Below are 26,619 nucleotides of genomic sequence, written 5' to 3'. Positions count from 1 at the left end.
GGTGGTTGGATTTAGAGAGATCTTTGTGGATTGCTTCTGGAAAGACAATGGTTAACACTCGAAGGCTAGAAATAGAGGTACTCCATGATGGTTCTCGTTATGAGGTCAAAATCATCACTTTTTCCCCTGAAAGCATGAGAGGGAATAGGTCCCACTGATGACCATGTTGGTGTAAAACTTGTAGACTGTCCAGAAGTGAAGTTGAAGAATGATGTTGATATTTTTGTTGTTATTCATGCAAAGATTCTTAAAATTCCTTGGAAGAATCAAAAGTGGATCTTTCATACCATTTAAGATTCTTGATTTCATTAACTTCTGCTTGGGTAAGGAAAGAGCTGATGTGTGAAATTATAGAAAGAGATCTCTTGTCTTCCCATGAGTTCAATCACTTATCCCAAGCACCACTATTAAGAAGAGTGAGATGCTGAGGACCCTTTTGCTTAAAAAACAGTATTTGAATCTTGGAGAGAAACTCAACATAGTCCATTCAGGATTTTCAGAGTATGTAAGTCAATGTTGTGATGAGGAAAAAATGCAGTTGTATAGACAAATATTAAAAAAGATTTATACAAAGGTATTTATGTCCGTTTTCCCCCAAAGCAGTTTTAGTGTAATGATGAAGACTGAGATAGAAGAGCGCCATTCAAGGACTCTCAATACCACTGATATCCAGGATCAGACTATTTCTAACTTAAGTTTCATTGTTCAGTAGTCTTTTCCAATTAAGTTAGACCCAGACATATCCTTTTGTCATTGAGGCAAATCTACTCTATTAATTTTACTGTCCTGATCACTCTGCCATGCATCATGTTTGGGAAAGTTTTTCTTATGTGTTTAGTAATATCTATTTATTGCTAAGAATACAGGCAATGACTATAGTAGTATAGAACTGATAAATGACTGGGGAAGTAGAAAGTGGTGACTAAGGGTGAACTCAGGTTTACCTGATGCTTTGGTAGCAGCAGTTTCAAAGGATGACTCTAGGAAAAAAAAAAACAGATTGGAGCAATTATTTAAGTCTTATGAAACTCACATATATCTTGGGCTGAAATAAAATTACTGGCCTCTGTCTACATAAGTTTTACGGGAGCTGTCTTACTACTGTGAGACTGTGCTAGACAGTTAGACATACAAAATGTAACAGAATTTCCACTACTTCTTTGCCTTTTCTTTTTTTATATTTTTATTAGTTATTATCCTCATTTTCATTTACATTTCCAATGCTATCCCAAAAGTTCCCCATACCCTCCCCCCCACTCCCCTACCCACCCACTCCCACTTTTTGGCCCGAGCATTCCCGTGTACTGGGGCATATAAAGTTTTCAAGTCCAATGGGCCTCTCTTTCCAGTGATGGCCAACTAGGCCATCTTTTGATACATATGCAGCTAGAGTCAAGAGCTCCGGGGTACTGGTTAGCTCATAATGTTGTTCCACCTATAGGGTTGCAGATCCCTTTAGCTCCTTGGTTACTTTCTCTAGCTCCTCCATTGGGGGGGTCCTGTGATCCATCCAATAGCTGACTGTGAGCATCCACTTCTGTATTTGTTAAGTCCCGGCATAGTCTCACAAGAGACAGCTATATCAGGATTCTTTCAGGAAAATTTTGCTGGTGTATGCAGTGGTGTAAGCATTTGGATGCTGATTATGGGATGGATCCCTGGCTATGGCAGTCTCTAGGTGGTCCATCCTTTCGTCACAGCTCCAAAATTTGTCGCTGTAACTCCTTTCATGGGTGTTTTGTTCCCAATTCTAAGAAAGGGCACAGTGTCCACACTTTGGAGAACCTGGATGAAATGGACAAGTTTCTAGACAGATACCAGGTACCAAAGTTAAATCAATATCAGGTTAATGATCTAAACAGTCCTATATCCCCTAAAGAAATAGAAGCAGTCATTAATAGTCTCCCAACCAAAAAAGCCCAGGACCAGATGGGTTTAGTGCAGAGTTCTATCAGACCTTCAAAGAAAATGTAATCCCAGTTCTTCACAAACTATTCCACAAAATAGAAGCAGAAAGTACTCTCCCCAACTCAATCTATAAAGCCACAATTACTCGGATACTTAAACCACAAAAAGACCCAACAAAGATAGAGAACTTCAGACCAATTTCCCTTATGAATATCGATGCAAAAATACTCAATAAAGTTTTCACTAACCGAATCCAAGAACACATCAAAACAATCATCCATCCGAACCAAATAGGTTTCATCCCAGGGATGCAAGGATGGTTCAATATATAGAAATCCAACAACATAATCCAGTATATAAACAAACTTAAAGAAAAAAAATCACATGATCATCTCGATAGATGCTGAGAAAGCATTTGACAAATTCCAACACCCATTCATGATAAAAGTTTTAGAAAGATCAGGAATTCAATGCCCATACCTAACCATGATAAAAGCAATCTACAGCAAAACAGTAGCCAACATCAAAGTAAATGGTGAGAAGCTTGAAGCAATCCCACAAAAATCAGGGACTAGACAAGGCTATCAACTCTCTCCCTACCTATTCAACATTGTACTTGAAGTCCTAGCCAGAGCAATTAGACAACAAAAGGAGATCAAGGGGATACAAATTGGAAAGGAAGAAGTCAAAATATCACTTTTTGCAGATGATATGATAGTATATATAAGTGACCCTAAAAATTCCACCAGAGAACTCCTAAGCCTGGTAAACAGTCTCAATGAAGTAGCTGGATATAAAATTAACTCAAGTCAATGGCCTTTCTGTACACAAAGGATAAACAGGCTGAGAAAGAAATTAGGGAAACAACACCCTTCTCAATAGTCACAAATAATATAAAATACTTGGTGTGATTCTAACTAAGGAAATGAAAGATCTGTATGATAAGAAATTCAAGTTTCTGAAGAAAGAAATTAAAGAAGATCTCAGAAGATGGAAAGATATCCTATGCTCATGGATTGGCAGGATCAAATAGTAAAAATGGCTATCTTGCCAAAAGAAATCCCCATCAAAATTCCAACTCAATTCTTCAACGAATTAGAAAGGGCAATCTGCAAATTCATCTGGAATAATAAAAAACCTAGGATAGCAAAAAATCTTCTCAAGGATAAAAGAACCTCTGGTGGAATCACCATGCCTGACCTAAAGCTCTATTACAGAGAAATTGTGATAAAAACTGCATGGTACTGGTATAGCGACAGACAAGTAGACCAATGCAACAGAATTGAAGACCCAGAAATGAACCCACACACCTATGGTCACTTGATTTTTGATAAGGGAGCTAAAACCATCCAGTGGATAAAAAGACAGCATTTTCAACAAATGGTGCTGGCACAACTGGCGGGTACCACGTAGAAGAATTCGAATTTATCCATTCCTATCTCCTTGTACTAAGGTCAAATCTAAGTGGATTAAGGAACTCCACATAAAACCAGAGACACTGAAACTTATAGAGGAGAAAGTAGGGAAAAGCCTAGAAGATATGGGTACAGGGGAAAAATTCCTTAATAGAACAGCAATGGCTTGTGCTGTCAGACTGAGAATCGATAAATGGTACCTCATAAAGATGTAAAGCTTCTGCTAGGCAAAAGACACTGTCAATAAGACAAAAAGTCCACCAACAGATTGGGAAAGGATATTTAGCTATCCTAAATCAGATCGCGGACTAATATCCAATATATATAAAGAACTCAACAAGGTGGACTCCAGAAAATCAAATAACCCCATTAAAAATGGGCTTCAGAACTGCACAGAGAATTCTCACCTGAGGAATACCGAACGGCAGAGAAGCACCTGAAAAAATGTTCAACATCCTTAATCATCAGGGAAATGCAAATCAAAACAATCTTGAGATCCCACCTCACACCAGTCAGAATGGCTAAGATCAAAAATTCAGGTGACAGAAGATGCTGGCGAGGATGTGGAGAAAGAGGAACACTCCTCCATTGTTGGTGGGATTGGAAGCTTCTACAACCAGTCTGGAAATCAGTCTGGCAGTTCCTTAGAAGATATGGGCACAGGGGAAAAATTAATGAATAGAACAGTAATGGCTTGTGCTGTAAGATCGAGAATTGACAAGTGGGACCTCATGAAACTACAAAGCTTCTGCAAGGCTAAAGACACCATCAATAAGACAAAAAAACCACCAACAGATTGGGAAAGGATCTTCACCTATCCTAAATCAGATAAGGGACTAATATCCAATATATATAAAGAACTCAAGAAGGTGGACTCCAGAAAGTCAAATAACCCCATTAAAAAATGGGGCTCAGAACTGAACAAAGAATTCTCACCTGAGGAATACCGAACGGCAGAGAAGCACCTGAAAAAATGTTCAACATCCTTAATCATCAGGGAAATGCAAATCAAAACAACCCTGAGATTCCACCTCACACCAGTCAGAATGGCTAAGATCAAAAATTCAGGTGACAGCAGATGCTGGCGAGGATGTGGAGAAAGAGGAACACTCCTCCATTGTTGGTGGGATTGCAAACTTGTACAACCACTCTGGAAATCAGTCTGGCGGTTCCTCAGATAATTGGACACAGTACTACCGGAGGATCCAGCAATACCTCTCCTGGGCATATATCCAGAAGATGTCCCAACCGGTAAAAAGGACACATGCTCCACTATGTTCATAGCAGCCCTATTTATAATAGCCAGAAGCTGGAAAGAACCCAGATGTCCCTCAACAGAGGAATGGATACAGAAATTATGGTACATTTACACAATGGAGTACTACTCAGCTATTAAAAAGAATGAATTTATGAAATTCCTAGCCAAATGGATGGACCTGGAGGGCATCATCTTGAGTGAAGCAACACAATCACAAAAGAACTCACACAATATGTACTCACTGATAAGTGGATATTAGCCCAAAACTTAGGATACCCAAGATATAAGATACAATTTGCTAAACGCATGAAACTCAAGAAGAATGAAGACCAAAGTGTAGACACTGTGCACCTTCTTAGAATTGGGAACAAAACACCCATGGAAGGAGTTACAGAGACAAAGTTCGTAGCTTGATGAAAGGATGGACCATTTAGAGACTGCCGTATCCAGGGATCCATCCCATAATCAGCTTCTAAACCCTGACACCATTGCATACACTAGCAAGATTTTGCTGAAAGGACCCAAAGATAGCTGTCTCTTGTGAGACGATGCCGGGGCCTAGCAAACACAGGAGTGGATGTTCACAGTCAGCTATTGGATGTATCACAGGGCTCCCAATGGAGAAGCTAGAGAAAGTACCTAAGGAGCTAAAGGGATCTGCAACCCTATTGTTGGAACAACATGATGTACTAACCAGAACCCCGGAGCTCTTGTCTCTAGCTGCATATGTATCGAAAGATGACCTAGTCGACCATCAATGGAAAGAGAGGCCCATTGGACTTGCAAACTTTATATGCCCCAATATAGGGGAATGCCAGGGCCAAAAGAATGGGAATGGGTGGGTAGGGAAGTGGGGGGCTCTATGGGGGACTTTTGGGATAGCATTGGAAATGTAATTGAGGAAAATATGTAATACAAATATTAAAAATTTAAAAAAAGGATAAAAATTGAAAAAAAAAAAGAAAATTGGACATAGTACTACTGTAGGATCCCACAATACCTCTCCTGGGCATATATCCAGAAGATATGCCAACAGGTAAGAAGAACACATGCTCCACTATGTTCATAGCAGCCTCATTTATAATAGCCAGAATCTGGAAAGAACCCAGATGCCCCTCAACAGAGGAATGAATACAGAAAATGTGGTACATTTACATACACAATGGAGTACTACTCAGCTATTAAAAAGAATGAATTTATCAAATTCCTAGGCAAATGTATGGACCCGGAGGGCATCATCCTGAGTGAGGTAACACAATCACAAAGGAACTCACACAATATGTACTCACTGATAAGTGGATATTAGCCCAGAATCTTAGGATATCCAAGATATAAGATACAATTTGCTAAATGCATGAAACTCAAGATGAACAGCATTACCACTATTGATGTTACCTACCTGTTATAATACGAAATTGTCCTACCTTTTTGCCCTAATATTTTGTTAATTTTGTGTCTGACTTTGCTGAATATTCATTTTTCAATTTCTAATTTTAATGTTCTTTTATGGGTTGTTTTCATTAAATATTGGGAATCTATTATTATATTTTTCAATGTGGAGCAAAGGAACAGTCCCCCATTGTGTTGGGAGTAAACATTGACCTATGACTGTGGAAACCAACATGGAGGTTTCTCAGAAAACTACAAATAATTATATCTCAAGATACAGCTATTCCACTACTGGACATATACCCCAAAATGCTTCATGGTATGACAAAGACACTTATTTTACTCTGTTTGCAATAGTGGATATATAGCTAGTAGGGCTTATATGAATAAAGTTCTAATGGTAGTGAAGAAATGATAAACTCCAGGGTAAATGGAGAGTGATGATTGAGAGTCATCTCAGCTTTTTTTGCTGATATGGTAACATCACCTTCAAAGATTATACCTCAGAAAGAAAAAAAGAAAAAAAAAACAGATTGAAACAATGAGTTAAGTCTCCATTATATATACATAAAGCTCCATATCAGCTTTATTCATAATACTCAGATACTCAAAATAATCTAATTGTTAAACAATTGAAGAATGCATAAAGAAAATGTCACACATTTACACAATGAAGTACTATTCACCTATTAAAACAAGAACCTCATGAAACTTTCAGGAAAATGAAAGAAACTAAAAAATATAACATTCAGAAATGTAACCAAATCCCAGATAGTCACACATGGTAGGTATTCACTTATAAGTGGATTTTAGCAATAATTAGGACATAATCATGCTACAAATCAGACTCAAAGATTTTAAGTAACAAGGAAAACTCAAAGGAAGATGCTTATATTTTATTTAGAAAGTGAATGAAAATAGACATCTGAAGTAAATAAAGGGAGCAATCTTTGGGAAAGAGAGGGAGAGTAAGAGGCATGGGGACCAAGAATGGGGGAGCGATCCTGGAGAGGGGGGGATGGAAATCAATAGGAAAGACATTTTTGGGGAACTTCCTTCCAGGACTCTATGGGGGTGACCATAACTGAGACCTCAACAGGTGGAGCCTAAATTCCCTGAGTTTAGATCCTTTTATCATATTTGTGCTGCCTTGTTCTGGATCAGTGGCAGATTTAGTCCTTCTGGGACTTCGCAAGCAAGGGTGGATTGCTACCCATCGTCATCGTTGTGCTCCCAATCTATGAGAAAAAGAGGATGGAAGGTTGTAGGAAATGTGAGTCTGCTACAGGGAGGAGAGCAGAGATGGGGATTGTGATCAGAATATAAAGAGAATAAATGAATGAATGAATAAATAAATAAATAAATAAATAAGAAATATATAGTAGATCAATAAGTTTATACACTTACACATACTTCTGAATGTGTGTGCATGAGAGTGTTATAATGTCCTAAGTCGTCACACGTCACTTGTATTTGTCTCAAATATAATGTCATATGCTACATTGAATATCATGATTATCTATATCATTTCTCTATTTCATTGTCTGTTAGACCACTATGTATTTATAGCCATTTGTGTATTATTCAACTATGTTTTTAGTTTTCATAGATCATTACTGTTGTGTCCCATAACTGTCTGGTACAAAATATGCACATATTGTAAGAAGTTTGACAGCCACCATGTAATACCCACAAAGAACGTCCAAGATTCTCAGAACCTGCTGTGTTTCTGAAACTCAATCTTGAAAAAGTACATGACTTAGAGCAAATAGATAATTTTAGTGTTCTGAGAACTGGAAAAGAAGGCTACAGTGAGTATTACATGGCAGAGCACCAGGGCTACATAAACAAAGCATTTTAAGTCCTGTCTTCGCTGATTCTATAGGCTTGTGACTTTTACAAACTGTATTTGTACATTACATACCCTAGAAGATAGTGCTGATTGATAATTGAACCTGATGATTGACTGAGAAGTTCTCTTACAGCATTTCCCCATTACATATTACAAGGATGTTCTGATTTATACTCATGTTTTTGTTATCATTTGAAATAATTTTACAAAATATATTCTGATAATTCTTTACCTCCAATGTCTCCTATAAGATTCAGCTCACCCAATGCCTTACCATTTTACCTCTATCACTTTAGAACATGAAGAGGCACACAAGTAAGTAAGCTCTCACACAGACACACAAAACCATAAAAACACAAAATTGGAAAATAGCATATGTGTCTGTATGCATGTGTGTCAGTGTGTGTGTATGTGGGTATGTGTGCACCCTACTCTGATTTGAAATTTCTATATTTTTCTCCTATCTTTTTCTAATTCTCTCATTTATGTTTAGAGAATTTCATTGGTTTTCTTTTTCAAGATGTTGAATCCCTATAATGTGATTACTTTGCTCTCAATTTTGCCTTTTAAAGATTTTCTTTTGAACTACATGTCACTTCAGCCAGGGAAGCAGGTAGCCTAACTACAGATATTAATTTCTTTTCTGTTCTTCAAAATCCTGTGTTCTAGTCTTATACAGAGATCTACAGTAGAATATCTGTTGCTGAGGTAGCTGCTGCTCTGCCCTTTCTGCTTTGACTCCCCCAAAAGATCACATATTTTTCCTTCAGACTTCATTCACACAAATTATCCCATTATTTCAAGACCCAATTGTGCAGAAAATACCTGCTTAGCCACATTTCATCCTTGCCAAGGAAGCAGGTAGGCTGTCTGCAGATCTTCATGTCTTCTTTGTTCCTTCAGTTCCAATCTCTCAGTACCTTCTCCAGTTCTATACCATACTTTCTGGGATGACAAATATTCACAGTCTGATCCCATATCAAAAAAAACCTAACTAAGAAGATCCCAATTTAATATTCTGCTTTCCTCCCTGCTGTATACATACTCATACCATTAGCCTATCCCATTCCTAAGAGTCAGCAAACAATAACAAGAAACTCCTAATACCTGGCCCAAGTGGCCATACACATCAGATCCAGAAAGAACTCATACCAAGCAATACACAGCTACCAGTTTTTTACTCTCATAAAACCTGAGAGGAAATAGAAACCAAGAAAGAAAACACCCACATAACAGAGACAAATCCAGATATTAGCTCCTACTATCATAATAATTTAACAGAGCATTAAACAAAACCAATAATTGCCATAATAATATGGATACATTAGAGATCAGATATCCTGCCACAACAGGCTCTGAATAGCCAACATACATAAAATCCAAGAAAAACACATTAAAACAATTGGTATGAATATGGCATAGGTAATTAAAGAAGAATTATATAAAATCCCCTAAAGAAATCCAAGAAAACACAAACAGTACAAGAAATGAATGAAACTATTCAAGACCAGAAAATGAAGGTAAAGTCAATTAAAACACACCACACACACACACACACACACACACACACACACACACACACACACACACACACACCAAACTGAGGGAATTCTAGAAGTAAAAAAATTTTAATGTCTTTTTTAAAAAATTAAAAAAAATATTAGATATTTTTTATTTACATTTCAAATGCTATCCCAAAAGTCCCCTATACCACCCCCTGCCCTGCTCCCTTACCCACCCACTCCCACTTCTTGGCCCTGGCTTTCCCCTGTACTGGGACATATAAAGTTTGCAAGACCAAGGGGCCTCTCTTCCCAATGATGGCTGATTATGCCATCTTCTGCTACATATGCAGCTATAGGCATGAGCTCTGGGGAAAATTTTAAGAATTCAAACAGAAACAACAAAGGCAAACTTGGTCTACTTATTACCAGTGTTAAAAGTGAAAATTTAGATATTAAGGATGTGATAGAAGATATACACTTGGTCAATGAAAAATTAAAAAATAAACTCCTGGCACAATAATCCCCAAAACATGGGACATTATGAAAAGACCAAATCTCAGAGTAATAAGAACAGAAGAAAGAGAAGAAATCCAGGTCAAAGTTAGAGAAAATATTTTCAACAAAATCAGAGAAGACTGTACACTTATTGTTAACAAGTGACCTACACAAATACAAAAGAATAGAGAATCCCACTCAATTGGCTCACACACACAAAAAAAATCACCTCAGAGCATATTAATGAGAGCAACAAATTGTCAGATTAAAGAAAGAACATTAAGAGCTAACAGGGAAGAAAATTACACCATAAAAATAAAGGCCTTGCTGGGCATGGTGGCACACGCCTTTAAGTCCAGCACTCAGGAGGCAGAGGCAGGCAGATTTCTGAGTTCGAGGCCAGCCTGGTCTACAAAGTGAGTTCCAGGACAGCCGGAGCTATACAGAGAAACCCTGTCTCGAAAAACAAACAAACAAAACAAAAACAAAAACAAAAACAGAAAAGGGGCCTTTTAGAATTGTACCTCCCTTCTCAATGAAGACTAAGTGCAAGAAATGTCCAGGCATATGTGCTCCAGACTCAAGAAAAAAACAGAAGTCAGCTAGGTTTCAATGCCCAGCAAAACTTTCAGTCACCATAGATGGAGAGATGAGATATTCCATGACAAAACCAAATCTAAGCCAATACTGTACAGCCAGTGAAGCAAATTGACTCTATTTTTTTTTTTTTTTCATTTTGTTGGTAAGGATCGTGTACCCTTCCTTCCTCATCAAGTTTGGGAAAACTTAAGCCGGGCGTGGTGGCGCACGCCTTTAATCCCAGCACTGGGGAGGCAGAGGCAGGTGGATTTCTGAGTTCGAGGCCCGCCTGGTCTACAGAGTGAGTTCCAGGACAGCCAGAACTATACAGAGAAACCCTGTCTCGAAAAACCAAAAAAAAAAAAAAAAAAAAAAAAAAAGTTTGGGAAAACTTTCACTCTGTCTTTAGGAATACTAATATGTAGTCATTCATTAGGACAAAAGTAATGGTAGTAATAGTAGATAACAAATAAATGACAGGGGAAATAAAGGAAGACGATTGAAGGTGAGTTAGACTTTACCTCTTGATGTCGATGCAGATATTTCAAAGTAGATCTCTAGGAAAGAAAAAAACAGATTGAGATGAAATGTTAAGTCCCAAGTTCTCAAAGGCTAAAAGTTTTATGTGGTCAAATACTACTTCCAACAGCTATCTCTATAACCTATAGTTAAGTTTACTTGCCACTCTAAGATTCTGCTGGAAAGAAAGAAATATTCCTTTTGGCAGCATACACAATATGCTGTTACTCACCAATTCTTAAAAAAAAAAAAAAAAAAAAAAAAAAAAAAAAAAAAGGCCCGCAGGATGGATTGGGATATGGTGTCTTCATGGGAGCAGACAATCTAGGAGTCTTCCTCAGCAGCAAGGACCAGGCAGAGGTGGGAGACTCTTCACACTTAAAGGTAGGAACCTTAGATGAAATGCCTGACAGTGGGGAAAGGGAACTAACAAAGCCCACCTCCAGCAGGAAGACAGAACATCAAGTGAGGGATGGGCTTGCCATCCTACAGTCACAACTCTGAACCATAATTGTTCCTGTCTGAAAGAATTATATGGAATTGAGAGGAACCTGAGGAAATTGACAGGCCCAAAGTGGGATACAGCTCAAAGGGAGGTCCCAAGGCCTGACACTATTACTGAGGCTATAGAACACTCAAAAAAAGGGACCTATCATGACTGCCCCCTGAAAGAGCCAACAAGCAGCTAAAAGAATCTGATTCAGATATTTGCACCCAGCCAATGGAAAGAAGCAGCTGACCCCTGTTGTTGAATTAGGGAGAAACTGAGAAGGACGATCATGTAGGAGGACCAGCAGTCTCAATTATTCTGGACCCCGATATTAGTCGTACATTGGAGCAGCAAGCAGGCAGCATACACCAGCAGATATGAGGCCCCTAACACAGATACAGTAGAGGACTACTGGGTCTGTGTTCATTCAGACATGATGAACCTAACCCTCAGAGACAGGAGGCCCTAGGGAGTTTAGAGGTCTGGTACGGTGGGGGTGGAGACATCCACATGGAGACTGGTGGGTAGGGAGTAGATATGGAATATGGAGCAGTCAGAGGGTGGATTGGGGTGGGGAGTGGATACAGTAACCAAAGAACAAAACACACATATAACAAAGACAAATCTACTTATTAGTTCCTACTACCATACTTTTTAAAATCAGCATAAAACAAAATCAATCATTGCTGTCATAATGTGCATACACTAGAGAAGAGCTATACTGCCACAGCAGGCCCTCAATAGCCCAAATAAATAAAATCCGAGAAAAATGTTTGAAAGTAATCTGTATGGGTATGGCATAGATAATTAAAGATGAAATTTATAAATCCCCTAAGTAACTCCAAGAAAACTCAAACAGTATATGATACGAATGAAACTATTCACAATCAAACAATGAAGGTAAGATCAATAAAGAAAACCCAAACTTGGAAATACTAGAAGAGAAAAATTTAAGAATTCAAACAGGAAATACAAAGGCAATCTTAACCAAGAGATAAGAGGAAGAATCTCACCAATAAAGGATATGAAGGAAGATACAGACCCATTGATCAAAGAAAAATTAAAAAATAAACTCCTGACACAGTAATTCAGCCAGCATGGGATATTATGAAAAAGACCAAATCTGAGAGTAATAAGAATAAAGGGAAGAAATTCAGGTCAAATTTAGAGAAAATATTTTCAACAAAATCAGAGAAGGCAATATTCCTATTTTAAAGAGTGATATACATGAATAAAAAAGAATAGAGAATCTCACTTAATTGGATCACAAAAGAAAGTCACCTCAGACCATATTAATGAGATCAATAAATTTTCAGAAAAAAAGACAGAACTTTAATAGCTAAAAGGGGAGAAAATTAGTAACATAAAAAATAAGGGCTATTAGAATTATACCTCCCTTCTCATTGAAGACTAAGAGCAAGAATTATCCAGGCAAATGTGCTTCAGACCCAAGAGAAAAGAGATGCCAGCTTAGCCTACAATACCCACCAAAACTTTCCATCATCATGAACTCAGAAATAAGATATTCCAGGGTAAAACCAAATTTAAGCCAATACTGTACTGCTACTGAAGCAAATCAACTCTATTTTTATTTTCATTTTTTGGTAAAGATCATGTCCCCTTTCTTCCGTATCAAGTTATGGAAATGTTTGCTATGTTCTTAGATAAAGTAATATGTAGTCATTATTTAGTATGAAAGGGATTGTAGTGAGAGTGAATAACAAATAAATGACAGGGGAATTAGAGGAAGATGATAGAAGTTGAGTTAGACTTTACCTCTTGATGGGGATACAGATTTCTCAGAGGCGATCTCTAGGAAAGAAAAACAAACAAACAAAAAACAAAAACAAAAAACAAACAACAAAAAACAGATTCAGATGGAAAGTTAAGTCCCCAGTTCTCAAAAATGTAACAATATCATGTCATCAAATATTACTTTCAATATCTACCTACATAAAGTAAAATTAAGCTCCCATGCTGCACTAAGATTGTCCTGGAGAGAAGGCAATATTCCTTTTGACAGCATCCCCAATATGCTGCTACCCATCTGCTCTTAAAAAATGTCTTGCAGGGTATCATTTTGTTATGTCGAGGCTGAGTTTACTGAATATTCATATTTTAGGGTCAAATTTTATTGTCCTTTTATTAGTTAATTTCTTAAATATCTAATTTGGAAGAATATATATTTAAGTAGAAGTAAGCATGCATGTCAAAATAGAGCATATGTAACAGAATAAAGTACATGTGTAGGGAGTTGCATTTCTCTCTGTATGAGCAACAAGTATAGAGTTATCTATCTGATTCTGTGATTGTATATTTATCTCCTTCATTGGAGCAGTTTCTAATCTACAGCAAGGCTAGACATGTGTAATGCTCACTTATGTCCTCACTAGACTTCACTAATCTCAGTTTTATCACCTTCCCATGCATCTTTACATCACAGAGACTCATTCTGCTAAGAAAACTCATTTTTTCCATTTCATGTAAATATTTTTTTTAAATTTCTGTTCTTACACCAACAAGGATGATCTGAATATATCTAAGAGATAGAGTTAGTCTCTGCCATATGAATATTCAGCCTATCTTTCTATGCATTATCTTCCATTTTCTTTCTTTCGTAACAGATTCGTTTAAGCCCCAGCAGAGGCTACTCCAAAACTGAGCTAATTTCTACCTGCTGAGCTCAGGAACAGCAAGGCCACTGTTAGAAGGACTGCTAGCTTCTTGCAGAGCACTCTTGATTACCAAGGGTGTGTTGGGACAAGCACAGCAACTGGCATTATAAAAAGTAATAGAACAATGGCACCTTTGAACCCCGACTGAGTAACCTCACACCTGAATAATGTCATTTGTGATGCCTCTTTGGGAACTTAGACCAACAGGATATGATGCAGAAAAATTGTCAATGTGTCTTTTCTGTGTTCCTGGTTAGGGTGAAACACCTGGAGTCAGTTAGGCAGTTACCCCAGTTGCAGATAAGAGTTGGAGATTGGAAGGACTATGGGCTAGAACAGATCTGGATAGATCCCTTTAACTGTAATTTAGCTACTATTGTGATTGATAATGTAAATATCTGATATGCAGAGTGTTTGATGTATGATCCCTCTGAAAGGGTCATTTGAATCTCCTTCACAAGGGGTTATAACCCACAAGCTGTGAGCCACAGCTCTATAGGCTTCCATATACCCCTCTTGCCCTCTTTCAAATAGACGGCCTATTTTTTATTATATGTATTCCTAAATCAACTTGTTCAGTGTGTATAATGATACTGATTGGTTATCCAAAACCAAATAGTCTTCTCATAAAATATGTAAATACAAGTATCACTATACAGGCCAAGATGTGATATATTTAAACTGAAACTGTTCAATTGTAATAAACCTGTGCAATGAAAATTAATAACTTTGGCACAATCTAGCCCATGGTCAAGGACTCATATTAACATTAATCCAAGCAACTACTAAGTAGTTTAGATTACCCCCTTATTTTTTGTCCTAATTATAATATTTTCCTTCAAATAATTGTGTGAGATGTGGACAGACTAATAGTCAGGGTTCTATAGAGGAAATCAACCTATAGGATAAATGAATGAATTAATACCTATCTATTTATTTATCTATTTATCTTTCTGGAGAAGGTATATATTAGAGTTGTTTACATGTTGTCATCCCACTAGAACAACAATACCTCTTTCCCAACAAAATGTTCAAGAATCCAGTAGTTTTTTAGTCTACAAGGATGAATGTCTCAGCTGGTCTTTAGTATAAGCTTGAAATTTGAATTCTGTATTGTCAGAGGTATTCCTGCAAACGAAGATCAAGAAAAGCCAAGCATATCAAGTATGATGAATAAATGAATATAATTACTAAAGATAAAATGGATTAACAATGACTAGAGCCTGAAGAGTTGTCTCCACGTGTAAGAGTACTTACCATACAATCCTATCTGCCTGAACTCAATCACACAAAAAGATAGATCCACTCTCATGCTTGTATAAGCTCAGTATCCCTACGGTGAAAGAAGTGGAGAAATTAGTATTGTCTAGAAACTCATGGGCCACACAGGTGGGAGTAGTCAGCACAGCAGCAGAAATAGCCAGAGTCCCTCCTTCAAACATTGTAAGAGAAAAGAACAACTTTTAAAAGTTGTTCCCTGAATTCCACATGTGTCTATGTCATGTGAACACTGACTTTCACACATAGCACCACAAACAAATGAGATAACTATGTGAGTTAACTAAGGAACAATTACCTTACTGAATAAATAGTGTGTTTATAGAATATAAATTAATCCCCTGGGTGATAAACGTATCATATTCATGAACAGATCAGTATTTGTGGCTCCAAATTAGTTTGTGTTCATTGTTTTAACTGTTATTTAAAATCATCAAAGAGTAGAAAGGTGGTAACTTTAAAACCTGTTCCTGTATCACAAAAAAAATAAGAAATTTCATATCGATTTCCATAATTTTGTCATGATTCTGAGAATAAAATATTTGTTTGAAGTGGAAGTACTTTGTATAAAAACATGGCAAAAGCACAACTGTAATTTGTAGGACTTTTTTTGGGGGGGGTTGGGTTTTGGGTTTTGGGTTTTGGATTTTGGGTTTTGCTGTTTTTGGTTTTTGGCTTTTGGCTTTTTGTTTGTTTTTGGTTTGTGGTTTTGGGTTTTTGGTTTTGGGTTTTGGGTTTTGGGTTTTGGGTTTTCGGTTTTCGGTTTTCGGTTTTTGGTTTTTGGTTTTTGGTTTTGGGCTTTTGGTTTTTGGTTTTTGGTTGTTTTTGGGTTTTGGTTTTTGGTTTTTGGTTTTTGGTTGTTTTTGGTTTTTGGTTTGTGGTTTTTGGTTTTTGGGTTTTTGGGTTTTGGTTTTTGGTTGTTCTTGGTATTTCAAGACTGAGTTTCTCTCTGTAGTCCTGGCTGTCCAGGAACTCACTCTGTAGACCAAGCTGCCCTCAAACTCAGAAATCTGCCTGCCTCTGCCTTCCAAGTGCTGGGATTAAAGGTGTACTCCACCGTCACTCGGCAGGAGTTTTAAAAATTAAAAAAAAATTATAACATCCTAGATAAACTTCATTTCTTAGTGCAACTAAGTGAAAACATTTCAAATAAAATTAGATAAATAAAATAAAATTTAATAAGATTTTCATTATCTTTTGACTCAAAGTCTCTGAATTTGTAGAAAGCACTTTTAAAATAAGAAGTCATAATGTTTATCAAAAATAAAAGAAAGTACTTAATTCAAGTTCAGAAGTTTAAGAAGAATGGCTAAACATAGATAATACAGTGTACAGATTGACAGGCAGATGAAAAGAAACATAGCTGAACTTATACAGAAGGAAAGACATAAGAAGGTAAGAAGGGTTCTGTCTTGAAGAACAGAGTTTGGCTTCAATCAGGAGGAGGAAGGGGTGGTACTAAAAAAAAAAAGTAGGATTGACATGTTTTAACATGAGCTTTGGGAACAGTTTGCTTTCTCTTTGAGAGCTGAGTCGTAGACTTTAAGGTCTTTGGTAACCAATAAGCAAAAATGATTTGTGTGAGGATTTTTTTTATCACAATTGTGCCAAAGAGACACTACACTGCCCAGACCATCAGCTTGTGGATAGCCGTGAGCAATCGCCATTACAAGATCGGGACATCATAGCTCGGGACATCAGTTCACAAATGAAGTCTACAGAGTGGACAGTGATTATAAACATTTTGCAAAATTTTGGACTACTATGCTGTTGCAAGCAGAATTGAGCTCAGAAACTCAAAGTTCACTGTTATGTTCATCACAGTATAAGGTACAGACAAGTGTAAAGGACTGATGGCCACAATTTTTAATTTTTTTAGTATGGAAGATTGAAGAAGTAATAAAGACTACTAAGAAAGTCTATTTTAAACTCATTTACAGGAAATAATCAACAAAGAGTAAGAATGAAAAAAATATTTTATACAACATTTTACTTAGATTCAAGATTTATTCATTGGTAACTGTTCAGAGTGATGGATTTTTTTTTTTTGGTACAGTTAAGCATACCAGATGAAATTCAGTTAAAACTTGATGTGGATCCAGAGGAACGTGCTGCCAATGATGGTTATAATCAACAATGATGTCTTTATCCTTAAGCCACAAAATATCTTTAAGCCAAGAAAAGATGACCTTAAACATGGGACTCAGAATTAGTATTGAAAGGTACCAGAATATGGTTCAAAGTGAAGCGATCTAAGCAAATCTTAAATGCTTTGAACCTTAAGCCTATTAAGTTCCTTAAATTTTATTATGACTATGCTACTCTTGGGGCCCCTTAAAAAATAAAGAGGAAGAACTGTACTTTCTTATTCTAAAATTTTTATTAGGTATTTATTTCATTTACATTTCCAATGCTATCCCAAAAGTCCCCCCCCCCACACTCCCCAACCCATTCCTCCACCCACCCACTCCCACTTATTGGCCCTGGAGTTCCCATGTAGTGAGGCAGATAAAGTTTGCACGATCAATGGGCCTCTCTTTCACTGATGGCCGACTAGGCCATCTTTTGATACATATGCAGCTAGAGACACAAGCTCTGGGGAGTACTGGGTAGATCATATTGATGTCCCACCTACAGGATTGCAGATCCCTTTACCTCATTGGTTACTTTCTCTAGCTCCTCCATTGGGGGCCCTGTGATCCATCCAAGAGCTGACTGTGAGCATACACTGCTGTGTTTGCTAGGCCCCAGCATAGTCTCACAAGAGACAGCTACATCTGGGTCCTTTAAGCAAAATCTTGCTAGTGTATGCAATGGTGTCAGCGTTTGGAAGCTGATTATGGGATGGATCCCCGGATATTGCAGTCTCTAGATGGTCCATCATTTCGTTTCAGCTCCAAACTTTGTCTCTATAACTCCTTCACTGGGTGTTTTGTTCCCAATTCTAAGAAGGGGCAAAGTGTTCACACTTTGGTCTTCCTTCTTCTTCAGATTCATGTGTTTAGGAAATTGTATTTATATCTTGGGTATTCTAAGTTTCTGGGCTAATATCAATTTATCAGTGAGTATATATTGTGTGAGTTCTTTTGTGATTGGGTTACCTCACTCAGGATGATGCCCTCCAGGTCCACCCATTTGCCTAGGAATTTGATAAATTCATTCTTTTTAATAGCTGAGTAGTACTCCATTGTGTAAAAGTACCACATTTTCTATATCCATTCCTCTGTTGAGGGGCATCTGGGTTCTGTCCAGCTTCTGGCTATTATAAATAAGGCTGCTATGAACATAGTGGAGCATGTGTCCTTCTTACCAGTCAAAACATCTTCTGGATATATGCCCAGGAGAGGGATTGCGGGATCCTCCAGTAGTACTATGTCCAATTTTCTGAGGAGCCAACAAACTGATTTCCAGAATGGTTGAACAAGCTTGCAATCCCACCAACAATGGAGGAGTGATCCTCTTTCTCCACATCCTCGCCAGCATCTGCTGTCACCTGAATTTTTGATCTTAACCATTCTGACTGTTATGAGGTGGAATCTCAGGGTTGTTTTGATTTGCATTTCCCTGATGATTAAGTATGTTGAACATTTTTTCAGGTGCTTCTCAGCCATTCGGTATTCCTCAGGTGAGAATTCTTTGTTGACCTCTGAGCCCCATTTATAATGGGGTTATTTGATTTTCTGGAGTCCCCCTTCTTGAGTTCTTTATATATATTGGATTTTACTCCCCTATCTGATTTAGGATAGGTGAAGATCCTTTCCCAATTTGTTGGTGGTCTTTCTTTCTTATTGACGGTTTCTTTTGCCTTGCAGAAGCTTTGCAATTTTATAAGGTACAATTTGTCAATTATCTTACAGCACAAGCCATTGCTGTTCTATTCAGGAATTTTTCCCCTGTACCCATATCTTCGAGGCTTTTCCCTACTTTCTCCTCTATAAGTTTCAATGTCTCTGGTTTTATGTGGAGTTTCTTAATCCACTTAGATTTGACCTTAGTACAAGGAGATAGGAATGGACAAATTCGTGTTCTTCTACATGGTAACCACCAGTTGTGCCAGCACCATTTGTTGAAAATGCTGTATTTTTTCCACTGGATGGATTTTGCCCCCTTGTCAAAGATCAAGTGACCATAAGTATGTGGGTTCATCTCTGGGTCTTCATTTCTGTTGCATTGGTCTACTTGTCTGTTGCTATACCAGTACCATGCAGTTTTTATCACAATTGCTCTGTAGTACAGCTTTAGGTCAGGCATGTTGATTCCACCAGAGGTTCTTTTATCCTTGAGAAGATTTTTTGCTATCCTAGGTTTTTTGTTACTCCAGATGAATTGCAGATTGCCCTTTCTAACTTGTTGAAGATTGAGTTGAAATTTTGATGGGGATTGCATTGAATCTGTAGATTGCTTTTAGCAATATAGCTATTTTTACTATATTGATTCTGCCAATCCATGAGCATGGGAGATCTTTCCATCTTCTGAGATCTTCTTTAATTTCTTTCTTCAGAGACTTGATGTTCTTATCATACAGATCTTTTACTTCCTTCCTTAGAGTCACGCCAATGTATTTTATATTATTTGCGACTATTTAGAAGGGTGTTGTTTCCCTAATTTCTTTCTCATCCTGTTTATCCTTTGTGTATAGAAAGGCCATTGGCTTGTTTGAGTTAATTTTATATTGAGCTACTTCATTGAGCTGTTTATCAGGTTTAGGAGTTCTCTGGTGGAATTTTTAAACTCACTTATATACTATCATATCATCTGCAAAAAGTGATATTTTGACTACTTCCTTTCCAATTTGTATCCCCTTTATCTGCTTTTGTTGTCTAATTGCTCTGGCTAGGACTTCAAGTACAATGTTGAATAGGTAGGGAGAGAGTGGACAGCCTTGTCTAGTCCCTGATTTTAGTGGGATTGCTTCCAGCTTCTCACCATTTATTTGTTGTTGGCTACTGGTTTGCTGTAGATTGCTCTTATCATGGTCAGGTATGGTCCTTGAATTCCTGATCTTTCCAAAACTTTTACCATGAATGGGTGTTGGTTTTTGTCAAATGTTTTCTCAGCATGTAATGAGATGATCATGTGGTATTTGTCTTTGAGTTTGTTTATATATTGGATTAAGTTGATGGATTTCCATATACTGAACCATCCCTGCAACCCTGGGATGAAACCTAGTTGGTCAGGATGGATGATTGTTTTGATGTGTATTTGATTAGCAAGAACTTTATTGAGGATTTTTGCATCGATATTCATAAGGGAAATTTTTGCATCGATATTCATAAGGGAAATTTTTCTGAAGTTCTCTATCTTTGTTGGGTCTTTTTGTGGTTTAGGTATCAGAGTAATTGTGGCTTCATAGAATGAGTTGGGTAGAGTACCTTCTGCTTGTATTTTGTAGAATAGTTTGTGAAGAACTGGAATTAGATCTTCTTTGAAGGTCTGACAGAACTCTGCACTAAACCTCTCTGGTCCTGGGCTTTTTTTTTATTTGAGAGACTATTAATGACTACTTCTGTTTCTTTAGGGTATATAGGACTGTTTAGATCATTAACCTGATCTTGATTTAACTTTGGTACCTGGTATCTGTCTAGAAACTTGTCCATTTCATTCAGGTTCTCCAGTTTTGTCGAGTATAGCATTTTGTAGAAGGATTTGGTGGTGTTTTGGATTTCTTCACGATCTGTTGTTATGTTTCCTTTTTCATTTCTGGTTTTGTTAATTAGGATGCTTTCCCTGTGTCCTCTAGTGAGTCTGACTAAGGGTTTATCTAACTTGTTGATTTTCTCAAAAAACAGCTCCTTGTTTGGTTGATTCTTATATAGTTCTTCTTGTTTCCACTTGGTTGATTTTGCCCCTGAGTTTGATTATTTCCTTCCTTCTACTCCTCTTGGGTGAATTTGTTTTCTTTTGTTCTAGAGATTTTAGGTGTGTTGTCAAGCTACTAGGGTGTGCTCTCTCTAGTTTCTTTTTGAAGACACTCAGATCTATGAGTTTTCCTCTTAGAAATGCTTTCATTGTGCCCCATAAGTTTGGGTATGTTGTGGCTTCATTTTCATTAAACTCTAAAAAGTCCTTTATTTCTTTCTTTTTTCCTTCCTTGACCAAGGTATCTTTGAGAAGAGTGTTGTTCAGTTTTCATGTGAATGTTGGCTTTCTATAATTTATTTTGTTATTGAAGATCAGCCTTAATCCAAGGTGATTTGCTAGGATGCATGGTACAATTTCAATATTTTTGTATCCATTGAGGCTCGTTTTTTGACCAATTATGTGGTCAATTTTTTAGAAGCTACCATGAGGTGCGGGGAGAAGAAGGTATAACCTTTTGTTTCAGGATAAAATGTTCTGTAGATATTTGTTAGGTCCATTTGTTTCATAACTTCTGTTAGTTTCACTGTGTCCCTGTTTAGTTTCTGTTTCCACGATCTGTCCATTGGTGAAAGTGGTGTGCTGAAGTCTCCCACTATTATTGTGTGAGGTACAATGTGTGCTTTGAGCTTTACTAAAGTTTCTTTAATGAATGTGGCTGCCCTTGTATTTGGAGCATAGATATTCAGAATTGAGAGTTCCTCTTGGAAGATTTTACCTTTGATGAGTATGAAGTGTCCCTCCTTGTCTTTTTTGATAACTTTGGGTTGGAAGTCAATTTTACTAGATATTAGAATGGCTACTCCAGCTTTTTCTTCAGACTATTTGCTTGGAAAATTGTTTTCCAGCCTTTCATTCTGAGGTAGTGTCTGTCTTTTCCCCTGAGATGGGTTTTCTGTAAGCAGCAGAATGTTGGGTCCTGTTTGTGTAGCCAGTCTGTTAGTCTATGTCTTTTTATTGGGGAATTGAGTCCATTGATATTAAGAGATATTAAGGAAAAGTAATTATTGCTTCCTTTTGTTTTTGTTGTTAGAGTTGGCATTCTCTTCTTGTGGCTGTCTTCTTTTTGGTTTGTTGAGGGATTACTTTCTTGCTTTTACTAGGGAGTGATTTCCATCCTTGTATTTTTTTTCCATTATTATCCTTTGAAAGGCTGGATTCCTGGAAAGATAGTATGTGAATTTGTTTTGGTCATGGAATACTTTGATTTCTCTATCTTCAATAATTGAAAGTTTGGCTGGGTATAGTAGCCTGGGCTGGCATTTGTGTTCTCTTAGTGTCTGTATAACATCTGTCCAGGATCTTCTGTCTTTCATAGTTTCTGTTGAAAAATCTGTTTTAATTCTTATAGGCTTGCCTTTATATGTTACTTGACCTTTCTCCCTTACTGCTTTTAATATTCTATCTTTATTTAGTGCATTTGTTCTGATTATTATGTGTTGGGAGGAATTTCTTTTTTGGTCCAGTCTATTTGGAGTTCTGTATGCTTCTTGTATGTTCATGGGCATCTCTTTCTTTAGGTTTGGGAAGTTTTCTTCTATAATTTTGTTGAAGATCTTTAAGTTGAAAATCTTCATTCTCATCTACTCCTATTATCCATAGGTTTGGTCTTCTCATTGTGTCCTCGATTTCCTGGATGTTTTGAGTTAAGATCTTTTTGCCTTTTGTATTTTCTTTGATTGTTGTGCTGATGTCCTCTTTGGAATCTTCTGCACCTGAGATTCTCTCTTTCATCTCTTGTATTCTGTTGCTGATGCTCACATCTATGGTTCCAGATTTCTTTCCTAGATTTTCTATCTCCAGTGTTACCTCACTTTGGGTTTTCTTTATTGTGTCTATTTCCCTTTATAGGTCTAGTATGTTTTTGTTCATTTCCATCATCTGTTTGGATGTATGTTCCTGTTTTTCTATAAGGACTTGTAACTCTTTAGTAGTGTTCTTCTGTATTTCTTTAAGTTAGTTATTAAAGACCTTCTTGATGTCTTCTATCATCATCATGAGATATGCCTTTAAATCTGGGTCTAGGTTTTCGTGAGTGTTGCGGTGCCCTGGACTGGCTGAGGTGGGAGTACTGGGTTCTGATGATGGTGAGTGGTCTTGGTTTTTGTTAGTAAGATCCTCATGTCTGCCTTTCGCCATCTGGTAAACTCTGGAGTCAGTTGTTATAGTTGTCTCTTGCTAGAACTTTTTCCTCTTGTGATTTTGTTATTCTCTACTAGCAGACCGGGAGACAGATTACATAGCCTAGAACATTTGCTGTTATTAATACCTTAACAGCTGTTAAAGTAAAATTAGCCAATGAAAGTATAATGAGAAATTCATAGTAGAGCAATGAGTACACATCATCTGTAATTAACGCTGTTTATATTTTAAATTTTCCTGTAAGACTTCTAATTTCTCCATATAACATGACCCTGAGTTTTTCTAAGCTTTCTTACAAAAAAAAAATACTTGTATTCATTGCCACCATACTTGACAGATCACAGTTAAGCATGCATTTAGATTGGAGTATACAGTCTTTAAATAGATCTTATGTGTCATTCATGCATTATTTTACAGCTTCTGCCTGGTGTTCTCCTATTTGTATTCAGTAATAGGGATTTTCTATTAAATATGGACATTTAGTATTCCCCAGTTGCCCTGTGAAAATTGTAGATATTCACTGTTCTAAAGTGACCATTTAAGTTTGGAAAATTCCTGAATTTTGTTTCCTAGTCCAAGTGCTAGTGTGCCTTTTACTAACTTCTTTTTTTCTTCATTTGGAACATAATTATTATTATGTTTCCAAGATGTTCTCTTGAGTACTGCATGCTATGCTTTTTCTTCTGTTTTTAATTTAGGAAATCACTCATCATCTTGGACTTTTTAAAAATTGGATATTTCATTTATTTACATTTAAAATGTTATCTACTTTCCTGGTTTCTCTCTGCAACCTCCCTGGGCCATCTCCCTTATTCTGCTTCTATGAGGGTGCTCCCCCACCCACCTACCAACTCCTCCCTCACTGTCTGAGCATTCTTCTACACTGGGACATCAAGCCTCCACCAGACCAAGGGCCTCCCCACCCATTGATGCCAGATAAGGCACCTTCAGCTCCTTCAGTAATCACATAATTTCTCCATTGTGTTCCCTATGCTCAGTCTGCTGTTTCTCTGTGAGCATTCATATCTGTATTTACATCCACATCCGTATTTGTCACACTCTGGCAGAGTCTCTCAGGAGACAGCAGTATCAGACTCCTATCAGTAAGCACTTCTTGGCATCTGCAATAATGTTTGCTTTTGGTGTCTGCATGTGGTATAGATCCCTTGGTAAGGCAGTCTCAAGATGACCTTTTCTTTAGTCTTTGCTCCACTCTTTGTCCCTGTATTTCCTTCAGACAGGAGCAATTCGGGGTGAAAATTTTGGAGATGGATGTGTGGCCTCATCCCTCAGCCTGTGTTAAGTCGGGGGAGGGCACAGGCTTAAACTCTGGATCTAGTCTTAACAGGTTCTCCCTCCATTTTGTGGAGTATTTTAGCTTTCCCTTGGGGTCCTAGGAGTATTTTTTTTCTGGCATCTGGGACTTTCTGTTGCAATCCACAGCTCCCCATCCCCCATTGATACACAGCTTTGTTCCAATTCCTGACCATCGGAACATCTCTTCTATCTCCTCCCATACCTGATTCTTCTCTTTTCCCCTCCCCCTCTTCTCTTACTCCCAAGTCCCTTCCCACCCTCAGCTTCCCTTGATTATTTTATAAGTAGGACTGAAGCATCCCCTCTTTCTTTGGTCTTCCTTTCTCTTGAGCTTCCTGTGGTCCCTGAGTTGTATCATGCATATTCCAAGATCTTTGCCTAATATCCACTTATCAGTGAGTACACACCATTTGTAGACTTTTGTGATTGAATTACCTCACTCAGGATGTTTTTTAGTTCCATCCATTTGCCAACAATTTCATTAGTTCATTGTTTTTAATAGCTGAGTAGTACTCCATTTTGTAAATGGACTACATTTTCTGTATCCATTCCTCTGTTGAAAAATATCTGGGTTCTTTCCAGCTTCTGGCTATTACAAATAATGCTGCTATGAACATAGTGGAGCATGTGTCCTTGTTATATGTTTGATCCTCTTTTGGGTATATGCCCAGGAGTGGTATAGCTGGGTCCTCAGGTAATACTATGTCCAATTTTCTGAGGAACTGCCAGACTGATTTCCAGAGTGGTTGTTCCAACTTGCTATCCCAACAATGGTGGAGAGTTCCTCCTTCTCCACATACTCCCTAGCATCTACTGTCACCTGAGTTTTTGATCTTAGCCATTCTGATTGCTGTAAGGTATAACTTCAGTATCATTTTGCAGTTCCCTAAAGACTAAGGATGTTGAACATTTCTTTAGGTGCTTCTTGGGCATTCAAATTTTCCCAGTTGAGAATTCTCTATTTAGCCCTGTTCCCCATTTTCATATGGGGTTATTTGGTTCTCTGGAATCTAACTTTTTGAGGTCTTCTCCCTGCCCCCAAATATCAGCTATTGTCATTGTCCTTGGTTTGCTTCTACAACTTGAATGTAAGACCCTATTAGATGATACTACACAACTTAGAAACAGAACTTGCAGGAATCAGGCTTGAACCAGACTGGAAACTTCCTGCCTATAAACTAGCTCCCATATCATTCCAAAGGTTCTGCTAATGCTGCTAAGGTATAAAACTGTCAATATTCTTCCTAGAGAAAACCAACTACTTCCACTTTCCTAAAACAGTATAAACTCTAAATAAATTCTAAATACTCATACCTGCAGACAAATGTAGCTCTCCAGTTACATCAATGAAGCTTCTTTTGTAACAAACAGAGATATTACATAGAATGTTCTACTAGTGAAAGTCTGGAGAAGAACTGACCATGGATACTCAACCCCAGTTTATACATCTACAAAACAAAACAAACAAACAAAACATACCTGAGGCTCAGAAACATAATGGAAGGAGAGAGAAAATATAAAAGCCTTTGCAAGTCAGTGTATTTTTTTATATGACAAGGAACTACACACTGAAATCTCCACAATCCTTACCGAAACACAACCAGGAAAGCAGCACCATTTAAATGCGTATGTAGTTTGAGAAATTATGGAATGCCCCATTCCTATATGAAGATCTATAGTAAAGTTATGACTCCTGACAGGGGGAACTGGTTTTTTTACAATGCTTGCAGCCACCCAATGGACTGGTCATGGGGAACTCAGATAGAGGAGTTGGAGAAAAGACTGAAAGAGCTGAGGAGATTTAAGCCCGGTGGGGGGAGTAACAATGTCAACAGGCCAGACACCCTGGAGCTCCCAGGGACTGGATCACCAACCAAAGAGTACACATGGAGGGACCCATGCCTCTCTTCGTGTATGCAGCAGAGGATGACCTTGTTG

The sequence above is a fragment of the Mus caroli genome, unplaced genomic scaffold (assembly GCF_978045245.1).
Source record: "Mus caroli unplaced genomic scaffold, Mus_caroli_1 scaffold_7, whole genome shotgun sequence".
NCBI lineage: Eukaryota > Metazoa > Chordata > Mammalia > Rodentia > Muridae > Mus > Mus caroli.
This window is presented reverse-complemented; position numbering follows the sequence as displayed.